This window comes from Bos mutus, chromosome 5 (assembly GCF_027580195.1).
Source record: "Bos mutus isolate GX-2022 chromosome 5, NWIPB_WYAK_1.1, whole genome shotgun sequence".
Taxonomy (NCBI): domain Eukaryota; kingdom Metazoa; phylum Chordata; class Mammalia; order Artiodactyla; family Bovidae; genus Bos; species Bos mutus.
The window spans coordinates 91,278,016-91,298,364 of record NC_091621.1 but is presented as its reverse complement, the minus strand read 5'-3'; the positions used below and the strand labels follow the sequence as shown (position 1 = coordinate 91,298,364).

Below are 20,349 nucleotides of genomic sequence, written 5' to 3'. Positions count from 1 at the left end.
AAAGACAGGTCCAAGCCTTTGGATCTTGGGTAAGGAAATTCCCAGGTGACTGCCAAGAAACTGTTGACCCATCTTTAGCCTTCATATTAAAATCACCATTTTGCTGGGCTCTTGTCCTTGAATGTTTAAGACTTACATTTCCGTGTGTCTGTCCATCCTCTCCTCTCTCAAGAACCAGGACAAGAGGGAGGAGAACCACAAACTTATTCGAGCATGAAATGTCTCATTCTCATCCAAGTGGAGCACATCCAAGAGAATAGGCACTGGTCCTGAATTTTAATGGTCAGGAGAAGGAAGACTGATATTAAGCTTAGGAAGGATGGAAACAAAAAGTCATTTGACTCTTAAGAGTGTTCATTTACTGAAATAGCCCTTTTGGAAAACTTCTGAAAATCTGTAGCTGACAAACCCAGTTTGGAAAAGTGTTACTCCAAGCTCCATGGAGATTATGGTCTCCTAATCTTGATCCACCAAGAGGGAGAAGATTTTAGAGCTCATAGCAAGTCAACACACGTCTGTAGCTCATTTCAAAGACTGTATTTTTCTCTTCCTCCAGGTCAAAGGTAATCACTCTTACCAGCTTGGTAGGAAACCTTCTATTTTCCTACCATTTCAATTTCTGGTCTTTAAAATTAGGTACATTTACCAGTTTGATTTAAATGCTTGTTTATCAATAGAGCTTTAGAAGAAGTTTTCATTTCTTCATGGTGGACATAGGTTTTACCCTCAAGGATTTATGCAAAATAAAATAAGGAAGTTCCTCATGTTTGTTCATGAAACAACTCATCTGAATTCTACTACACTTTAAGTAAGCCCAATTTGGACCTACGGGCCCTTAGCAAATGCTTCCTGTCTTCTGGTGAAATGAGAAAAATAAGAATATACCAAGTTTGGGGCTGTTTCTCCCCTCTGTGTATTTTCCACCTCCAACCCATCCATTTTATGTTCAGGTAAAGTGAGTACTTGGCAGCTTCCCAGGTGGCACTAGGGGTAAAGAACCCACCTACAAGTGCAGGAGACAAAAAACACAGGTTCGATCCCTGCATTGGGAAGATCCCCCGGAGGAGTGCATAGCAACGCACTCTAGTATAATTGCCTGGAAAACCCCATGGACAGAGGAGCCTTCCGTCCAAAAGGTCACAGAGAGTCAGAAAGGACTGAGGCAACTTGGCACGCACACAACACACATAAAGAATATTTATACTCATATGCAGGCACCCCACTCCAGTACTCTTGCCTGGAAAATCCCATGGACGGAGGAGCCTGGTGGGCTGCAGTCCATGGGGTCGCTAAGAGTCAGACACGACTGAGTGACTTCACTTTCACTTTCATGCACTGGAGAAGGAAATGGCAACCCACTTCAGTGTTCTTGCCTGGAGAATCCCAGGGACTGGGGAGCCTGGTGGGCTGCCGTCTGTGGGGTCACACAGAGTCGGACATGACTGAAGTGACTTAGCAGCAGCAGCAGCATACATAATAAATAAATTGATACATTGTTTCTAAGGGTTAGATTCTTAGAAAATACATTTGTGCCTCTACGTCCACCCAGTGACAGGGTCAAACCTCTAAAATATTCATAGGAACTTAAAACTTCCTCACTCCTGCCTTCAGACCCTGCCTCAAGCTGTTTAACTATCCACTGTCTGAGTCTTTGAATTAACACAAAACTCTTTTGGGATATTGTTATGGGAGATGTGAGTAGATCAAGGTATTTTGGGAATATATTTTCTTCTGGCAAACAAGTTCTCATTTTTTATAAGAGGATTGATATTTTGAGCTAGTGTTTCTTGGGGACACAAAGTGGGAGACAGAAAAGGAAGTACCGCGCAGGAGAGTAAAAATAATGAAAAAGAACCCAGTAAACTAGGAGGAGAGGGCCTAAGAGGGTGAGTCCTGTAGCCTGTGCTAGTAATGGCCTGTGAGCATCACTAATCCCCTTCGCTTCTGCCATCACCCAAAGGATGATACTGAAGAGGAACAAACAAAATAGAGATCATTAGAAAAAATGCCCAAGGCTTTTAGAGGTTTCTGTAACGTTTTGGAGACATTTTCAGATTTTCAGTTGCTCATTTGCCAAGGTACGTTAGGGACCTTTGGGAATATTTAGTACTTAGTTTGACAAACAGTGAGAATGAACTCAGAGATACCGGAACGGCCGGCAGGTACCCTGCTTGTTCAGAGAACTGCCCACGTGTTCTGGTGTACTGGGTGGCAACCCAGACCCTGGCTGGCCATGCCCCATGACCTTGGCTTTGGAGGGGACCAGTTCCTCATTTTAGTGTATGGCCCTTTTAAGCTCTTATGCTTATTTGACTCTTGACTAATAATTATTTGTGGACATCGTGGTGATGTCAGCTGGGACAGTTTCACTTGTTCTTTTTTGGGGGGCTGGAGTTGTATGGGGGTTTTTTTGTTTTCTTAATTTTTATTGGAATACAGTTGATTTACAATATTATGTTAATTTCTGCTGTACAGCAAAGTGAATCAGTTTTACACACATACACACACACACACACCCACACACCCACACATACACTCTTAAAAAATTTTTTTCCATATAAGTCATTGCAGAGTATTGAGTAGAATTCTCTGTACTATACCATAGGTTCTTGTTGGTTATCCATTTTATATAGTTTGTATCTGCTAATCCCAGTCTCCCAATTTATCCTGTCCCCCCTTTCCCCTTCTGGTAACCATAAATTTGTTTTCTACATATGTGACTCTATTTCTGTTTGGTAAGTTCATTTGTATCATTTCTTTTTAGATTCCATGTATTAAGTGATATCACAGAGTATTTGTCTTTCTCTGTCTGACTTACTTTACTCAGTATGATAATCTCTAGTTGCATCCATTTTGCTGCAAATGGTTTTATTTCATTCTTTTTATGGCTGAATAATATTCCACTGTGTATATGTAACACACCTTCTTTGCCCATTCATTGCCAATGGACATTTAGGTTACTTCCATGTCTTAGCTATTGAAATGGTGCTGCTATGAACACTGGGGCACATGTATCTTTTCAGATTAGTTTTCTCTGGATATATGCCCAGGGGTGGGATTGCTTGATCATATGATAGTATTTTTAGTTTTTTAAGGAATCTTCATGTTGTTTTCCATAGTAATTGTGCCAATTAACTCATGTTTTTGTTAACATAATAGTTGTCTTGACACAAAAACTATTTAAAGTTTCTTGAAGGCCACAGCTAGGACTAGAGTAGCTTTTGTTCTGTGTAAGACCAGAGCAGGTGATATCTGTAATATACATTAAAAGTAACTCGATAGACATTTAGTGTTTCTTCTATGCTAGCAGCTATTCTGTGGTTTTGATACATAAGACTAAACAAGAAGTAATCTGTTCCCTTGGGCTTCCCACGTGGCACTAGCGGTAAAGAACCCGCCTATCAATGCAGGAGATATAAGAGATGTGTGTTTCATCCTGGGTCGTGAAGCTCCTCTGGAGGAGAACATGGCAACCCACTCCAATATTCTTGCCTGGAAAATCCCATGGACAGAATAAGCTGGTGGGCTACAGTCCATGGAGTCGCAAAAGAGTTGGACACAACTGAAGCAACTTAGCGCACACAGTCTCTACCCTCAAGAAGCTCAAAACTTTTATTGAATGAATATATAGAATAATGAGTGAATTAACAAATGAACAGTTTCTTCTTAGCCCTCTGGTAGCTGGACGTAATTTACAGAAAGATACACCAAAATAGCTGCACGAGTTTAGACTATGAATTTCTCATTAGACAAATGTCATCTTTTCCCCTCTTTTAAAATCAAAAGGTAAAGACAAAGCAGGAAGGTTATGCCACCTGAACCAAGTATAATGGATGCAGTATTAAAAATCAGATGGCTGATTTGAGAGACTGGTGATTTAATCCCTCTGTCGTCTAAGTATTTCTCAAGACCAGCTCCTCCCATACATGCAAAGCACTCAGGAGTGCACCTAAAGTTGCTGGGCTGGCAGAGGGGCAGGCATGCACAATGGTGGGTTGTTTGGCATGATTCACCCATTAGAATGAATTCTTCCATGATCTGTGAAGACTTCAGAAAGAGAGAGGTCATCCTTTAATGAGATAGAAAAGCAATCTAGTCACCCAGAAGGAAGGAAAAGAACTAAGAATTTACCAGATGTTGTTTTTCTGTGTCTGGAACTCAAAATCAATCTCATTTAGTTCAACGGTATTTTTGAGCAGTAACTATTTCAGGAGGGAGGTGGGCTCATGAAAGACATCAGGTCTTCTAAGATTTATATGCACCCCTTCTGCATCAGCAGCATTTGCTGACTTAATTGCTGCTTTATTGTCATGTGTTACAATTATGAAATTACACATTCTGATTCTATTATTTCCAATTTACACTAATTGTGTAATTGGATCTAATTAAGCCAATTATGAAACTGCTCAATCTTCAAAACCTATTTTAAAGACGTTGGAACATAATAAGACACTTTTAAAATGTTTACATTTCCAGGGAAGCGGGAGGCTAGAGGTTGTAGCTTCAGAATGCACAATTAAGAAGTAAATGTCTACCTTCAAGGGAATGCCATCTCTACTGTCCACATTTTAAATCCAGACATGTGTCTTCAATTTAAGAGGCATCTTTTTTTCAGTTCCCAACTCTGGATTTCATTCTTGTGGTAGGCTCTATCCTCTAATTATCCTAATTTCCTGTTTAGTATTCATATATATGATCCATGAGTTACCACATTTTTGTGTACATCTTAACATCTTTCTAATCCTCATCTTATTTTGAAATACAGAGATAGAAAAGGTAAATATTTCACAGTGTGGATGTACACAGAGTCTTCATCTTAAAGACCAGAAATGAGGGTGAAAGGATTGGGCCAAATTGTTTTAAACGAGATTCAGGGATGGAAGTGGGATGAGTAAGAAGGACCAGGGCAGGCACATGACGTGTGGGCTCTCAGTTGTCATTGACTGGTTTCCTGAACTAATCAGAAACTGAATCTGCTGGAATTCAGGTGCGTGCTTAGTCACTTCAGTTATGCCTGACTTTTTGCAACCTCATGGACTGTAAGCCCACCAGGCTTCTCAGTTCATGGGAGTCTCCAGGCAAGAATACTGGAATGGGTTGCCATACCCTCCTCCAGGGGTGTCTTCCAGACCCAGGGATCGAAACCACACCTCTTGCATCACAGGCAGATTCTTTACCGCTGAGCCACCGGGAAAGCCCCTGGTGTCCAGGTAATAGTCCTCAAAGTTCAAGAAGCCAAAATGGCTCTTGTTAGTTTTTCTAATCAGTTTCTAAGGAGAAGCTCAATGTCATAGAAGGAACCTGGGCCTCAGATTCTGAAGTTTGATTTGCTAGGATTCCCTTATGCAAGACCCATGTTTTTTCCTGATTCCTTCTGCACTTCACGTTACCTGTCGATGAAGAAAGCATAGTCAGCCAGCCAACGCTCAGAGTTGAGTGAGCTGAATTGTGCCTGGATCTCAGAGGCCTCCTGCTTTGCGGAATCCTGTTCCATTAGCTGCCAGATCACGAGGTGAAGAAGCGGACAGGGATCCCAAGGAAAGAAGCTGGGCAGAGAAAGCTGCAGGGTCGTGGGGAGGGGAGCAGGGCTTGGAGGGCTTGAGAGAGTGGGTAATCTGGAAACTAGGGAATATTGCAATAGTTTTAGCAACTAGTAAGGCCGTATCTATGCAAACCAGCTAAATATTAACCCTGTCTATAGTAAGTAATATGCTATGAGGATTAAATGAAATCCTGCATACTAGCATTAATGTGACTCATAGAAACTGACATTTGATGAGTGCTGTGTGCTCAGTGCTGTACTAAGTGAGTGACACGCATGATCTTAAAGGCCTTGGATCAGCCCTAGGTGGCAGTCTGTTATGATTATCCCAACTCTCCACAGGATTAAACTAAGGCTTAGAGAGGACTGGTAACTAACTCCCAAATGGCACGGCCAGCAGGAAGGGATGCTGTGTCCGTTACATGCAGTGGCCAGTATGCGTGCTATTGTGCTGTGATGCTGTTCATTATATAAAGCTACCAGCAGTGCTTTCTCTGAGGGCGGGATTCCAGCACAGACCTCACGCTCTACAGAAGAGGAACCACGAATGTGCCCTGCAGGCCGGGCCCAGGAGTAACTGAGCCAGAAGACAGGAAGTCAGCGGACAAGCCTACAATGGCAGGAAGGCCTGAGAGAAATACAAATAGGACTGTCCTTCCTTGTTCAGAGCTGGCTGCCAATGGCATGCTTCCTGCAAAGATTAGAAGGGTTGCAACTACAATTATTACAGTGGTAGGCAAGAAAGAAGCTACGGGACATTGTCATTTAATTTGACAAGCATTTTACTGGGAAGACTGTGCATGAGGCACTGATGAAAACAAGAATAAAACATCATTACTGCCGTTACAAAACTACCGGGTAATAGAACAGCTGTATTCACCGGAAAGTGTAGTGTTAGTTGCTCAGTAGTGTCTGACTGTTTTTGATCCCGTGGATTGTAGCCTGCCAGGCTCCTCTGTCCACAGAATTCTCCAGACAAGCATATCAGAGTGGGTTGCCATTTCCTACTCCGGGGCATCTTCCCGACCCAGGGGTTGAACCCAGGTCTCCCACATTGCAGGCAGGTAGTTTACCATCTGAGCCACCAGGGAATCCAATCACCAGAAAACTATAGTGCAAATCAGAACTCCTGTGAGAGAGATAGTAGATGTTCAGACATACTGCAGCTGGAGAAATCTTAGAACAAAGTATACCAGTGCACCCCTGATTTATTTACTTAATTATTTATTTTTATCTTTTGGCCACAATGCACAGTATATAGGATCTTAGTTCCCTGACTAGGGATCAAACCCACGTCCCCTGCATTGGAAGTGCAGAGTCTTAACCATTGGACCACCAGGGAAGTCCCTGACCCCTGATTTATTAAAGCTGTTCAGTGGTACTTAGAATAAAATGCAGGCTATCTTCCTCGCCCCCCTTATATCTACTTCACCAGTCCTATTCTATCCACTTTCCTTAGCCCAGGACAGTTCTATTACATTGACCCTATTCTTTTCCTTGAGAATGCCACACTTTTGCTGGGTCAGAGCCTTGGTACGTGGGTGCCTTCCACTTGCAGTTGTTGTCCCCCAGCTCTTTCCATGCCTGGCACCCTCTCTGACATCCCTGTTCCAGGTACTTCCTTTCCTATTACCCGTGAGAGCACTTACACTCATCTGACCGAATATTGTTTTTATACTTGTTAGCAAGTTTATTCCTCTCCACTACAACTCAGACTTTTCCACATCTGTTTTTTTCACTACTGATTCCCAGCCCCGAAATTAATGCCCAGTACATAGTGGGCATTTGGCATAGATCTGTTGAACAAAGGGAATAAGATATTGAGACACTGGAGCCCCAGTGACAGGACAGCCCTTTCTGGCTGAAGGCTCCAGGGACAACTGCACAGAGAAGATTTGGAGGAGAGTTGGACCTTAAAAATGAGGAGGATGTGGTCAGGAGGGATGGAGGAAGATATATTCCAGGTGAAGTGTGTATCTTTAAAGGGAAAGGATAAGCAGAGAAAAAGAAGATGAATTCTATGTATGCTGTGTGCCAGCAGCTTTGCATGTTATTTAATTATACTCATTTTCTGTACACTGAGACTCAGAGAAGCTCATTACTTATCCATGGTACTCAGTCAATAAGACTTGAACCAGAATCCAAACACTCATTTTCTGGGACTTGTGTATATGATTTTACTTTAGCTTTGCTATCTCTTAGTGAAGAATCAGGTAGAACAACCAAGATCAAATATATATTAAATTCAGTGTTGAAGAAAAGGTAGGGTAACAAACCCAAACACCAACCAAAAAGCATCCTTTGGAAGGAAAAAAGCACTTCCTGCTTTTCCAATATGTATGTCAGGTCAGGAGTCCTCAACCTCCAGAACCTAATGCTTGATCATCTTAGGTGGAGCTGATGTAATAGAAATAAAGTGCACCATGAATGTAATGCTCTTGAATCATCCTGAAACCACCCCCCACCACACCCCCAGTCCGTGGAAAAATTGTCTTCTGCAAAACTGATCCCTGGTGCCAAAAAGGTTGGGGACTGCTGTTTTAAGGAATTAGAATCCTTAGTTTTTAAGCTGTAATAGTTGAGGCATAACCCAAAATGTCTTGAAAATGCAGACCAACAAATCTTTTTTCATCATTTCAAGATTTGTTCATCCAATAAAAACAGGCTCACAGGCTGAATGCTTAGTAGGCTGCCTGGGGAGTCAGGGTTGAGGCAGAGACCGTAACTTCCTTCCAGAAGCACTGGTGAAATACAGCAGACAGAGGAATCTAATAAAAAAGTGATAATGATGCAAGACATCAGCAGAGCCTGCGGTGGAGCAGACGGCCTGGGCAAGGAGGCTTCACGAGGTCATGCCTGGATGCTCGAGTGAGTCAGGAAATTAGGAGAGAGCAGGTGGAGAGAGCAAGTCGGCCTGTCTAGGGAAAGAGTGAAGTTGTCCAGGAGGAAATGTAACCAGGAGCCAGATCACAAGGTCCTTGTGTGCTTGGAAGTCTTTGCTGCTGCTACTACTGCTAAGTTGCTTCAGTCGTGTCCGACTCTGTGTGACCCCAGAGACGACAGCCCACCAGGCTACCCCGTCCCTGGGATTCTCCAGGCAAGAACACTGGAGTGGGTTGCCATTTCCTGCTCCAAGAATACTGGAGTGGGTTGCCATTTCCTTTCTCCAAGATCTCCCTGACCCAGGGATTGAACCCGGGTCTCCCACATTGTAGGCAGATGAGCTTTACCTTCTGAACCACCAGGGAAGTCTTTACCTCACCCTAAAAGCTAAGGGAAGCCCTTCAGAGTTATTAAGCCAAAGAGACAAGGTCAGTTGTGCGTTTTAGAAAGTATGTTCCATGACAGCGTGGGAAATGTATTCAAGGGGCCGTCATAGAGCAAGGAAACAATTACCTAGCAGCAGTGATGGGAGTTGGTATGAAATGCCACTGGGGACTGAGAAGAAATGATGAGGATGAAAAGATTCAGGCAGAAGACTTTCTGAAGGCAAGAGGAAGGAGCTCTCAGTCTTGGGTAGTTGTGGGTAGCAGTGGGGCCCAACCCAACTCCCACCAGTTCATCGGGGGCCAGCTGAGGAGGTGTGATAAGCTCAGTTTGCCTCATGGTATCCAAGGGCACAGGAACAATTTGGGTTTCTAAGTGCATGTGTCCAGTAAGAAACAGAATAGACGGGTCTCCAGTTCCCACAAGGAGTTAGGAAAGATCAACTATCACAGCGGGGAGATTTCCAGAGCACAGAACAATGCCTGGTATAGGGTAGGTACTCCATAAAGATTTGTTAAATGACCATAAAGCTTATGCCTCATGGAATATACTCGATAGCTGAATTTGGATAAAGTTTTCCAAGGGAGACTACACAGAGTGCGTAATTGACAGGCACGTGCTTTTAGACACAGAACTGTAACCTACTTAATACTGATAACAACTAACAATAATAAAAATGTCTAGAACCTGCCACCCAGATTTTACTCATCAAAAAGTGAACCCAGAAAAGAGAAAAACAATTTTGCTAGGAGGGCACCAAAAAACAAAGTTAATTTTTCATTGGCCAGCAAACTGAGCAGTGTTTTGGTCAGTCTGTGCATATCTTATAACCCAACACTGATCAGTAAGTTTCAGGATAGAATTATGCTGCAAACCCAAATGTTTAGAGCAAAGCTATTTGGGTTTCATTCAATCTAAGCCTCTTTGAAACCTCTTAGAATTATGACCCATCCCAAGGTATTTATTTGAACCTTATAAAGGGATGTTCACATCTCTGATTCTCTTAACCTTAATAAAAAGACTTCTTCCCGCTGTGCTGAAGAAAATTCTTGTTTCCCAGTTCTGGTCATTACCGTAAGATCTTGTTCAATTCTCAATTGGCTTTCTGGAATAATAATGTCCACATTGTTAGGACTGATACATTTTACTCAGAAATTCTGGCTTTCTTCCAGAGAGTAACAGATGCCATCAAAATGTAAGTTGTGGGAATGAGAACTATATACCGTAAAGCCACACAGCTTCTATCTAATGGTTTTTAATAGACCGGCATAGCCTATGCCCCATATGAGTAATTAGTCAAGACAGCAATTAAGCTGAAACACTACATTTATTTTAGGTAAGGTTATCAGGCAAGCTAATTTCCATAGGATTTTGGACTAGTTTTATCTAAGGGAATTCCTGAAAAATAATGGCTGAATTTTACAAAAATGATTCAGCACTTGGATTTCAAAGATGAGTCACTTAATGTCATGTCTATGCAATCAGTTACTTTTATGAGGATTTAGAGATCAAGGTGTTCTGAAACAATAGCATCTGAGATAATTTGCCCCAGCTCTGAATCTTGTTTCCTCACCTATAAATGGGGATCCTACTCCTCTTTACCATGATTCCTGTATATATTCAACAAAATCACATCCATCCTTGTACCTAACATGGTGTCTGACTCCTAGTCACTGGTCAACAAATATTTGATCATTCCACTTCTACTTAAAACATTGGCCTCTTAAAATAATACTGTTGTTCAGTCACTAAGTCATGTCCGACTCTTTGCAACCCTGTGGACTGCAACACTCCAGGCTCCCTGTCCTTCATTATCTCCCAGAGTTTGCTCAAATTCATGTCCATTGAGTTGGTGATGCTGTCTAACCATCTCATCCTCTCTTGCCCCCTTCTCCTTTTGCCCTCATCTTTCCCAGCATCAGGGTCTTTTCCAATGAGTCATTTCTTCACATCGGGTGGCCAAAGTATTGGAGCTTCAGCTTCAGCATAAGTTCTTCCAATGAATATTCAGGGTTGACTTCTTTTAGGATTGACTGGTTTGACCTCCTTGCAGTCCAAGGTCAAGAGTCTTCTCCAACACCACAAATCAAAAGCATCAATTCTTTGGCATTCAGCCTTCCTTATGGACCAACTCTCACATCCATACATGACTACAAGAAAAACCATAGCTTTGATTATAGGGACCTTTGTCAGCATAGTGATGTCTCTGCTTTTTAATATGCTGTCTAGCTTTGTCATAGCTTTTCTTCTAAGGAGAAAGTGTCATTTAATTTCATGGCTGCAGTCACTGTCTGCAGTGATTTTGGAGCCTAAGAAAAGAAAATCTATCACTGTTTCCACTTGTTCCCCTCTATTTGCCATGATACGATGGGACCAGATGCTATGATCTTAATTTTTTGAATGTTGAGTTTTAAGCCAGATTTTTTACTCTTCTCTTTCACCCTCATCAAGAGGCTCTTTAGTTCCTTTTCGCTCTCTGCCATTAGAGTGGTATTATCTGCATATATGAGGTTGTTGATACTTCTCTCAGCAATCTTGATTCTAGCTTGTGATTCATCCAGCCTGGCATTTCACATGATGTACTCTACATGTAAGTTAAATAAGTAGGGTGACAATATACAGCCTTGTCATACTCCTTTCCCAATTTGGAACCAGTTCATTGTTCCATGTCCAATTCTAACTGTTGCTTCTAAATCTGCATACAGGTTTCTCAGGAGACAGGTAAGATGGTCTGGTAATCGCATCTCTTTTAAAAATTTTCCACAGTTTGTTGTGACCACACAAAGGCTTTAGTGTAGTCAATGAAGCAGAAATAGATGTTTTTCAAATAATGTGACTATTTAAATACTGTTTTGCAGATTCATAGCATTAAGAGTTTTAACGTTCAAACTCTTTTCGCATTCAGCACCACGTTCCTCTTAGAGATCAGGCAATAGTCAATTTATTTGTTCAATAACTACTACCTACCATGTCCTCTTGATGAAAGTAAAAGGAGAGTGAAAAAGCTGGCTTAAAACTTAGCATTCAGAAAATGAAGATCATGACATCCAGTCCCATCACTTTATGGCAAAAAAATGGGGAAACAATGGAAACAGTAACAGACTTTATTTTCTTGGGCTCTAAAATCACTGCAGATGGTGACTACAGCCATGAAATTGAAAGACACTTGCTCCTTGGAAGAAAAGCTATGACCAACCTAGACAGCCTATTAAAAAGCAGAGACATTACTTTGCCAACAAAGGTTCATCTAGTCAAAGCTATGGTTTTTCTAGTAGTCATGTATGGATGTGAGAGTTAGACCATAAAGAAAGCTGAGCACTGATTGATGCTTTTGAGCTGTGGTATTAAAGATGACTCTTGAGAGTCCCTTGGACAGCAAGGAGACCAAACCAGTCAATCCTAAAGGAAATCAGTCCTCACTATTCATTGGAAAGACTGAATATTCCAATTTTCAATTTTCCAGTATTCCAATTTCCAGTATTCTTTGGAAAGCTGAAACCCCAATGCTTTGCCCACCCGATGTGAAAAACTGACTCATTGGAAAAGATACTGGGAAAGCTTGAAGGCAGGAGGAGAAGGGGATAATAGAGCATGAGAAGATTGGATGGCATCACCGACTGGACAGACATGAGTTTAGGCAAGTTCTGGGAGTTGGTGATTGACAGGGAAGCCTGGCACGCTGCAGTCCATGGGGTCACAAAGAGTCGGACATGACTGAGTGACTGAACTGAACTGAACCATGTCCTAGGCACTACGATGTCTCCTGGAAAGGTGGACAGAGGAGAGCAGGACAGATGTGTCCTGTCATGGAATTTCCTGTTTAAAGCAGAAGGCAGATCCTAAACAAGTCAGGATGGTTTTTACAAAATGAATGTTATCTTCAGAACAGGCTGGGCAGAGGGACTTTCCTATCTTGTGACCTGACCCAAACTCAAGTCCTTCTGCCATTTGTTCCTTTTTGTTAAGCTGAAAGTCAGGAACTCACTCAATATTGCTTGAACCATTGAATTCATTTGAGTCTAATAAGTGATTTTAGTGTTGGTTGCTCAATCTTGTCCAATTCTTTGTGATCCCATGGACTTAAGCCCTCCAGGCTCCTCTGTCCATGGAAATCTCCAGGCAAGAATACTGGAGTGGGTTGCCATTTCCTACTCCAGGGGATCTTCCCAACCCAGGGTTCAAGCCTGAGTCTTCTTCATTGCAAACAGTTTCTTTACTATCTGAGCCACTGGGAAAGCCAGATCTTTCCACAAAGAGCTGTGGTGTGATGCTAATAGGAGAGGCTCCTACTAGCAGGACCTGGGGGCTGGGCTGTTTGGAAAGAGAGCTAGGAGCTGCCACTGAGTCAGAACAAAGCACTGGGAAAACAGATTTTGTCTGGATTACTTCAAGTTCCCCCTGGGGGAAAGGGTGGGGCGAGTGAAAACTTTGCCTTTATCTTGGCTCTGTGGTGGGAGCCATAGGAAGGTCTGTTTCATTTCCAAAGAGCACCTTTTAGGCTTCTTCAAGTGAAGAATTTACAGCATTTTTCAGTCATGTAATCACTTTTTAAATTTTTTCTCAGCATTTGATAAAGTTCTAATATAAAGCACACATTTCCCTTTAGAAAGAATATCCTGAGTTTCACTTTCCTTCTGCATTGGGGCTCTACTGTCATTATTAACTCTTAAGAAAGGATTCCTAGTGTTATTCTGTGAGATTATTGATTAGGATTTCAAACACAACTGACTTAAAAAGAAAACACCAGTTCATCTGAAATCAAAAAATGGCCAAATTCATGTGTTAGTCACTCAGTCATGTCCAACTCTTTGAAGCCCTAAGGATGATAGCCTGCCAGGCTCCTCTGTCCATGAATTCTCCAGGCAAGAATGCTGGAGTGGGTATTTCCTTCTCCAGGGAATCTTCCTGAAACAGGGATTGAAGCTGGGTCTCATGCACTGCAATCAGATTCTTTACCATCTGAGCCACCAGGGAAGCCTGATTTATTTGCAGAGGTACTTGTAACTTGACAAAGAGACAATTACCCAGGAATTCTCTCTAGCCAGCTGGGTACCATGCTGTGGTATAAAGGCCCTTGGCCCTGGTTCTACCTGTGACCTGGAGGCTCAACTGCCATGCACATCAATTTCTCACTCAGAGTGAGAATGGAAGTGGTTTCTAAAGTCTCTTCTAAAGTGGTTTCTAGTTCTAAAATTCTGACAACTCTAATATTTAAAATTTTCTTTTCATCAGATTTTGAGTATGTTAATGTTTGTTTTCTATTACAAACTGAAAGCAGTTGGGATAGAAGGTAGTTTGGAGTGGTCCAAATTTGTTTCTAGGACTGACCTCTCCCCCAACCCTTCCTGGAGTCTGGGTCTTAGATGGTAGATGGTCTGCTGTCCACAGGATTATACATCCATGCCGCTGGAGTTCCCTGGAGGACCACATTGGTCAGTATCAGACCATGAATTACCCTCTAAGACCTGGAGCCTCACCTCTGAGAAACCTCTGTGGTTTTGGTGGGGGTCCCTGTACTGCGGGGCCTCAGAGACTTCCTGTTTCCTGAGCTCAGGTTCTAGAACAATTTGGAAGCACTCAACCCAGGAGACAAGGACATAGTGCCAACAGATATGTACAAAGATCATTCACATTACTGGGAATGATAAAATGTACGGTTACTTGAGAGGATCATGGTTTTCTCACTTGGTCCTCTAGTACATAACTCACTTGTGTGCAAGTATCTGAGGATGAAGTAAGAGCGGGGAGTGTTGCAAGGGAGCTACTGAAGGCTACTGTATGTGAGAATGACACAGCATCGCATGGTGTGTAGACACAGACCAGGGGGCTCATGCAGATACTTTTATCTTCCTGTGTCTCAGTTTCTTCATCTGAAAAATAGGTAAACATCTCTACCTCTATGATTTTTATGATAATTAAACAAATTAACATTTATACAGTATCTGACACATAGTAAATGTTACATTAAAATTTAAAATATGTATCAGAAGCTGCTATATAACACAGGGAGCTCAGCTTGGTGCTCTTTGATCACCTAGACTAGTTGGATGTGGGCTGGGAGAGAAGCTCAAGAGAGGACATATATATATATATAAAACACACACACACTTAGAGCTGGTCCACGTTGTACAGCAGAAACTAACACAACACTGTAAAGCAATTATCCTCCAATTAAAAAAATTATACAAACCACACTCAGGAAAATAAACTTTTATATGATGAAAAATAAAATCAAGTATATCAGAATAGCATTTCAAGGCTCAAGAAATAATTATTTATTCAACAACTTTTATATTTAGTGTCTGCCATGTCTGTAACAATGGATTAGATCATGTAGGAGAGCACAGATAAAGGACAGATGAATTCCCAGCTATCAAGAAGCCTGTGCCTAATACAGAGAGCATAATATATGGTCACAAAGATTGGTTAATAACACCAGGTAGCAACATATGATGAGATGCAGATAAGCAACTTTCCTATAGGTTGGGGAGAGCTGGCTGTGTGTAAAGGAAAGAAGCAGATCTGAGGAGTGATATCAACGCATAAGGGGACCTACCCCTGGATTAGATGAGGGCTAAATGGTTGGAGAAGGCAATGGCAACCCACTCCAGAGTTCTTGCCTGGAGAATCCCAGGGATGGGGGAGCCTGGTGGGGTGCCGTCTATGGGTCTCGCAGAGTCGGACACGACTGAAGCGACTTAGCAGCAGCAGCAGTGAAAGGGCAAAAGGCTGGAGGAAGGGAATCCGATGAGCATCACTCTGATGGAAAATGTGATGGAAGGAATCTGGAATGGAAAGGAAGGCTGTGGTGGGACGAAGACTGGACCAAGAGCGAGGACGGGCTGTTGCCCTTTTCTCCCACCTAGGAACCGGGCACTTTTGTCCCTGTGCCCAACTTTCCTGGCTTTTCTTTCTGAGGTTTCGCGTTCTTCCAACTTTGTCTCTTGCTTTCCCTCCACTGGGAATGCCACTGTTCAGGAACTAAAATCCCCATTCCTGGCCAAGCCCCCAGGCCCTTGATAAGAGCACCTGGTCATATTTTTACAAAATCCTCAGCACTGTCTGAAATGATATGCGAATGAGTGTGCTAACTTACTTTTGAGTCTTTGTTTCCCTGGAAACTGAACTCTTGAATGTCCTGTTCACTGTTTCCCCAGTCCCTAGAACAGCATCTGGAATAAAAAGCCTCTCAAACAAGTATCTATTAAAGAAGTGTATAAATAACTCATCTCTGAGGTCCTTCCAGACCTGATTTTTGACTCCCTAATTCCACCTGAGAATAAAACTCTTAGCTGACCATGGATTCAAGAGAAAATAAGATTAAGGTTTTCAGGTTTGGGTGACTAGAAGAATACCTTTTTGCCTGACATACTAACAATTAACCCCTCCCCAAAACATGCAGGGAAACAGTAATTTTGGTTGCCAGCTCACTCCCCATATGATGACAATGGGATATCAATCCAGAGGCTAATGATTGCATGGTTCCTGGCAATAACAAAACTGGAGTCCAGGAGAGTGGATTGACAAAACTTAAGATGTTATGAAACTCAGAGATGAAATTCATGCTTGCTAACTGGTGGTAATAACAAAGGTTGATTTATTTAAAACTATTAGTGTTGCTATTGATATTTGAATGAAAATCCTATATTTTCATTCAAATAACTTAAAATGTTAAGAACTTTTATCCTGGTAAATCAATGTTAACATGTAATAGTTACATGAATTTGTTCAGTGTTTAGGGCAGAGTGGTGGTGGAACTAAAGGACTCCCTTGTCATTAGGACCTGGCTGTGGATAAGTCATTCTCCCCAGGTCCATGCTGTCCTGTACAGCCGTGGTGATCTGGGATACTATTCTCAAACCAGTGGTTATACTGCACTATATCTTTGATGGTAACCACCAGAGCTAGCCCAGACCCCAAAGGTTACAGGTCATGGTCCCCAGCAAGACCTCCCTGACTTCAGATGCCAGCTGCACTTTGGTTGTTCTCAGGACACCTACACTTCTGACCAACTGACTATAAATTCAGAGTTTCCCATGAGCCCTTTGGTTTGATCATTCACTAGAGTGACACACAAAACTCAGAGACACACCATACTTACCCTTACAGTTCTATTTAAAGTATAGAGATTGAGAATAGCCAAATGAGATCTGGGTGGGTTTCGAACACAGCACTCCACTGCCCTCCCTCTGTGGAGGTGCCAGGGTGCTTCCTCCTCCTGGCCCAGAGATGTGTTCACCACCCAGGACGCTTCACTGAGCTTTGGTGTCCAGAGTTTTATCAGAGTTTCATTATATAGGCATGGTTGACTTTTTGTGGCATTTGCCAGATGATTGAACTCAATCTTCAGCCCCCTTCCCCTCCCTAAAGTTTGAACTGACTCAAAACTCCAACTCTCTAATCACATAGTTGGTGTTTCTGATGACCAGCCCCCATCCTGAGGCATCTTATCTCTTAACACTGAGGGACTTATGAATAACAAAGACACTTTTGTCAAATTAGAATCTCCCTCTCTAGAAGCAGGGATAAAGACCAGTCACATTCCTTTTTGTATAGTAGATACATTTCCCATTTCCTATATATGTGTCTTTTGCTTTTATTTAAAGTGGCTAATAAAGTGGAAAGGAGCTTTAAAAATTAATTAGAAGTTAGGAATCCTACTTCCTGTCTCTCTTATATAGACCCCATGGACTGTAGCCCACCAGGCTCCTCTGTCCATGAAATTCTCTAGGCAAGAATACTGGAGTGGAGAAAAATAAGCGACCCAATCAAAAATGGGCCAAAGAACTAAATAGACGTTTCTCCAAAGAAGACATACAGGTGGCTAATAAACACATGAAAAGATGCTCAACATCACTCATTATCAGAGAAATGCAAATCAAAATCACAGTGAGGTACCATCTCATGATGATCAGAATCACTGCTATCACAAAGTCCACAAACAATAAATGCTGGAGAGGGTGCGGACAAAAAGGAACCCTCTTACACTGTTGGTGGGAATGCAAACTAGTACAGCCACTATGGAGAACAGTGTGGAGATTCCTTAAAAAACTGGAAATAGAACTGCCATATGACCCAGAAATCCCACTGTTGGGCATACTCACCGAGGAAACCAGAATTGAAAGAGACACATGTACCCCATTGTTCATCGCAGCACTGTTTACAATAACCAGGACATGGAAGCAACCTAGATGTCCATCAGCAGATGAATAGATAAGAAAGCTGTGATACATATACACAGTGGAATATTACTCAGCTATTAAAAAGAATGCATTTGAATCCGTTCTAATGAGGTGGATGAAACTGGAGCCTGTTATACAGAGCAAAGTAAGCCAGAAAGAAAAACACCAATACAGTATTAACGCATATATATGAAATTTAGTAAGACGGTAATGATGACCCTATATGCGAGACAGCAAAAGAGACACAGATGTAAAGAACAGACTTTTGGACTCTGTGGGAGAAGGTGAGGGTGGGATGATTTGAGAGAATAGAATTGAAACGTGTGTATTATCATATGTGAAATAGATCACCAGTCCAGGTTTGATGCATGAGACAGGGTGCTCAGGGCTGGTGCACTTGGATGACCCTGAGGGATGGGATGGGGAGGGAGGTGGGAGGGGGTTCAGGATGGGGAACACATGTACACCCGTGGCTGATTCATGTGAATGTATGGCAAAAACCACCACAATATTGTAAAGTAATTAGCCTCCAATTAGAATAAATAAATAAATTAAAAATAAAATAAAATATACCTGTTAACCCCACCCCACCCCCCAAAAAAAAGAATTCTGGAGTGGGTTGCCATTCGTTTCTCCACGCTCCATCAAAATATTTCATCTACTCTCTCTGGTGAAATAGATACGAATCTACTATTGCCAAAGCTCTAACCCTCAGCTGCCACTTAGACTATTGCAGGTGCCTCTGAACTTCTGCTTCCACACTTGCCCCTTTACTGATTATTCCTTGGAGAGCAAGGTGATGATTTTTAAACTGTAAATCAGAGTATGTCACTCACCTGCTCAGAACCATCCACTGGCTTTCTAAAGTACACAGAATGCAATTCAAACTTGTTTTCAGGCCCATACCCTCTGACACCTGCCATCCACTGCCTCTCTCTCATCCCTTGGCTCCAGCCTGTCTGACCTTGCTCTTCCCACAATACGCCAAGCCTGTTTCTACCTGAGGCCTTTTGTATTCGTTTTTTTCCTTGGCCTGCAGCATGCCACTTGTTCTTTCATATCCTGCATGTTTCTGCTTAAATGTCAGCATCTCAGAGAGTCTGTCTTTGGTCACCTTTTCAAAAAGAGTCACTTCTCCTGACTAAATCATTCTTAATCCTCGTACCCTTCTTACTGACTCCTCTCAAACACTATTACAACCTGACATTGTATTGTATGTTTATTTTTTAACTGCATGACTTCCTTGTACATACATAAATAACATAATCTGCACTAAGGCGACAACGTTTTTGGTCATTGCTATATTAACAGGACTCAAAGCCATGGCTAGCACATAGTAGGTGCTCAGTGAGTACTTGCTGAATGAATGGATGACTGAATGAACAAACAAATGAATAAGAAATAAATGATGATATATCTCTAGTGGCTTAGCTTAGCTTCCTAATAGTGCAGATGATGGTTGGTGAGCAAAATGGGACAGTAAGAAGTGTATAGGGATTAGACTGAGTTCACATCCTAGTTTGGCTGCTTCCTAGCTGTGTGACTTTGGACAGTTTGCTTAGCCCCTCTGCCTCAGTGTCCTCATCTGTTAAAAAAAAAAAAAAAAAAAAAAACACAAACTATTATCTACCTTAACACTTAAAACTGTGTTTGAAGACCTTTCATAATTAGGAAACTACTCTCTCCTAGTACTTCCCAGTATACACACATTCAAGTGGAACCTTGGATCAGAGGGTTCAACAAGTCTAAAATACACCAAGTAGACACAGAAGACTGAATTGGAAACTAAGAGACATGAGAGATCTTGGCCATTTTGCTTGACCTCCTCTTGCTTCCCTGTATGAAAATCAAGAGGGTGATAGAGTGCTGATGAACTATGGACAGAGGTGCATGACGTTGTACAGGAGACAGGGAGCAAGACCGTCCCCAAGAAAAAGAAATGCGAAAGAGCAAAATGGTTGTCTGAGGAGGCCTTACAAATAGCTGTGAAAAGAAGAGAAGCAAAAAGCAAAGGAGAAAAGGAAAGATACAAGCATCTGAATGCAGAGTTCCAAAGAATAGCAAGGAGAGATAAGAAAGGCTTCTTCAGGGATCAATGCAAAGAAATAGAGGAAAACACTAGAATGGGAAAGACTAGAGACCTCTTCATGGAGAAGGCAATGGCAAGCCACTCCAGTATTCTTACCTGGAAAATCTCGTGGACGGAGGAGCATGGTAGGCTGCACTCCATAGGGTCGCTAAGAGTCGGACACGACTGAGCGACTTCACTTTCACTTTCCACTTTCATACATTGAAGAAGGAAATGGCAACCCACTCCAGTGTTCTTGCCTGGAGAATCCCAGGGACGGGAGAGCCTGG

General features: G+C 42.1%; 1 protein-coding gene and 1 non-coding gene across 3 annotated transcripts in view; one reads left to right on the top strand and one right to left on the bottom strand.

The window, feature by feature from the left end:
- The window catches only part of ITPR2 (inositol 1,4,5-trisphosphate receptor type 2), a 584,772-nt gene that overhangs the window by 522,371 nt on the left and 42,052 nt on the right, over positions 1 to 20,349 (top strand). The gene's annotated exons all lie outside the window — the stretch shown is intronic.
- On the bottom strand, positions 6,812 to 6,884 carry TRNAG-UCC (transfer RNA glycine (anticodon UCC)). Its single transcript has one exon. It is a non-coding gene; the product is annotated as a tRNA-Gly (tRNA).